Here is a 3380-nt window from a genome sequence, read left to right as displayed (position 1 = left end):
CCTTCACATGGGTTTATGAAGACCTGGAAGCAAATTAAAGTCAATTTAATGACTCTTATATGTATGTGAAAGATGACATTTTAAGAGACTATAGGTGGCTAAAGTAAGCCTTATAAATGTGGCCCACAAATCTTAAAGGATTAGGGACTTTCATATATGTTGTAAGTGAGTTACGGATGAAAGTCTCAAAACAAGAATTCATATGACTCTTTTACAAATTGAGATAGGTTGGCGTGATTTTGCTTCAACTTAAATTTCATACGAAATTAAACTACGTAATAGAAATGGGATTTTGTGATTCTAAGTGACTATGGTGCAATCTTTCTCAAGAATATCATACGAATTTTTTCCTACTTCAATCCACCGTCATGTATTATCGCAATTGACTTGTGTTAGAGGGATTGTCAAGAGAATCAGCTCAGGTATGTTAAGGCTAAACATTTTCTTCATTTTGGCATGATCCAGCAACTACATATGTTTGATAACGAGACATAAAGAGAAGTTCATACTCCCGAATTTATACATTATCCTAGTCTCATAAGTTATAGTGTTCTCATTATCGGGACTTTATGTTCAATTGAGTATTGTTTTCTTCTAGTCAAGAGAGCAGAGAGTCTATATATACAATATTACAATATTTTCATTACCATCAAGCTATAATCGATAGGTAGGCCTTTATTGGGAAATCTCTGATCAGATGGTAAGTTATATACCGAGCCTACTGTGGCCGAGTGCCTATGAGTGAGACTAGTTAGTCGAGTATAGAGCCTTGTATGGCCGAATGCCTATGAGAGAGCCTACTATGGCATAGCAGTAATATATGCCGAGCCTTATAAGGCCGGACAACTATTTTACTTACTATATTGAGAGAGGTGAGTCAATATCAGCAGGTAAGCATATCTTCATATTATCTTTGACTCCCAGTTACTTTCAGTTATTATATTATTAGTTCAGTTTCACCTTTCAGTATATTGCCTTACATACTCGGTATATTATTTCGTATTGACGTCCCTTTTTTGGGGGCGTTGCATTTCATGTGTGCAGGTTCAGACAGACAGACGGGTAGACCTCCTCATTAGGTGTTGCCCGAGTTCAGCTTGATCAGTAAGCTCTATGCCCTTCGGAGTTTCAGGGCCTAGAGCTTTATGTACATATTGTGTATATATGTATATATGTTATGAGTAGGTCAGGGCCCTTTTCCGATCACAGTATATCCATCAGTAGAGGCTTGTAGACATATCCTGTAAGTTAGTGCAGTATGTTTGGCTTGTAGGCCTTTTATGTATATTTTGTTGGTTTGCCAGCCGTAGTAGTTATGATGGCCTTGTCGGCCCAACTTTATATTGATATTTAATCAGCATTCTCAATTGTCTTGCAATGTGGCCCATGGCCAAAGTATGACATTATATGTTCAGAGTCCCTTAGTCGCAAGTTGGTACACAAGTATAGGTGAGGCACCGAGTGTCGGTCTCGCCCCCCAGGTTTGGGGCATGACAAAAGTGGTATCAGAGCAGTTCTGTCCTGGGGAATCTACAAGCCGTGTCTAGTAGAGTCTTGTTTATGGGTGTGTTGTGTACCACACTTATAAGCAGGAGGCTACAGGGCATTTAGGACTGTCACTCTTTCTTCTTGCTCTAGATCGTGTGGTAGAGCTCACTTATAAGAATTCACATTCCTAAATTCTATTTTATTTGTAATACAATGATACCTACATCCAGAAGGATAGTTGGTAAGGGATTGAATGCAGTTATGGAAGAGTTGAGTTGGAGGAACTCGAATTTGCATCATGCTTATGATGAGTAAATGTAGGGTCTCCAGCAGATCATGTGTGTACTAAGACGTGTGAGCTTCTGGAAAAGGAGCCCTAAGGCATGAATATCTATCCACCCATATGGTAAAAAGCAACGAGAGATTCAGAAGGTAGATACAAGATTCAACAAGTAAAAGGAGCAAGATGAGAAGGGTACGAGGTACCCAGTTAATGAATATTATTGGTATTTACAACTCAGGCAGAAAAATATATAAGCATTGTGAGTTACCTTCAACAGTAATAGAGGTATGTATACTTGGCCACACCGATCTCAGTTATGCCCTATGGGGGCTAACATGTGTAGTTTAAGAAAAGGACGGGATATCAGGATCCGGCTAGGGTTAGAGTAACCCAAAATGGTGGATGGATTGTTTGTGTTAGTTGACATTTCCGAAGGATATTACAAAGGTACTAATAGATCTCTTTGTGAGACACCCAGATGGTGCACTCTGGAATAGTATAACTGGATATGAATACTAGAATGTTAAAAAAAACTATTTTTTACAAAGATAGGCACTAGAAGCCTGGAAGGGATAAATATTATCTTAATATGGCTCCCGTACCTAGTAAAGAAACAATGTTAGGCAACCCGATGAGCCAGTAGGGGGATCAAGGGGAGCTAGAAGCAAAATAATGTCTTGTTCGAATTTTTCGAATAAAGTGATAGACACAGATGATAGCAGGAAATAAGAAGAGAGTTAATGAAGCACTATAAGTAAGATGTGATACATGGATGACAAAGGTAGATCAAAAAAGTGACAATATTACAGAGTCTATAGTTAAGTAAAGGAAAAGACAAGAGGTGACAGACCTTGAGGCAACAAAAGAGTATAGATCATAAAGTCACATCCTCATTTCGAGAAATAAATTCGTGACTCCAACGCGACTACCGGAAGGAAAAGTTAGACCCCAAAATAATAGAACTCAGTATGGATTGGTGAACAAGATAAACTAAACATGAATTAGGGACTGAGTGATTTGATAATAGTCGGCATCATGAGAATTTTAGATTTCATTCCGGCGATAATAGAATGGACAACAGAAGAAGATTCATGAGAAATTCAGAGAATGTTCATTCAGGAAGACACTTCTCTAAAGCAAGCAATGTGAGGAAGTTAAGCTTACGGGACTGTATGTGCTAGTTACACTAAGTGTCACCCTTGTGAGTAAGGAAATTTATTATCCTTGGTACAAAAGAATTACTGCAAGGCGAGTAAGGATCATCGACGATGTAAGATGCCAAAGATGAAGAAGTAAAACACCTATACGTAGATCATTGTAGCACTAAATCTTAGTACTCCCCTAAAGGTAGGGGGGATATGGAGTGATGTGGCATTAAGTCAGAATTAAATGGTTCTAGTAACTATGGAATGCTAAAGGAAGAATGCGATAAAAAATGAGAGAGGGATGAGATTGTACTTATTCAAATCCTACAGATGTGCTACGATTCCAGAACATTATGCAAACACAACGTCAAAGGAAGAAAGTAAGGGTTCCTGCCCGAGATGTTATTGATAAATAAAGAGCCATCACAAGATGTAAGTTAAGACAAAGGAAATAACCCAAGAAA

The sequence above is a fragment of the Nicotiana sylvestris genome, chromosome 3 (assembly GCF_000393655.2).
Source record: "Nicotiana sylvestris chromosome 3, ASM39365v2, whole genome shotgun sequence".
NCBI lineage: Eukaryota > Viridiplantae > Streptophyta > Magnoliopsida > Solanales > Solanaceae > Nicotiana > Nicotiana sylvestris.
This window is presented reverse-complemented; position numbering follows the sequence as displayed.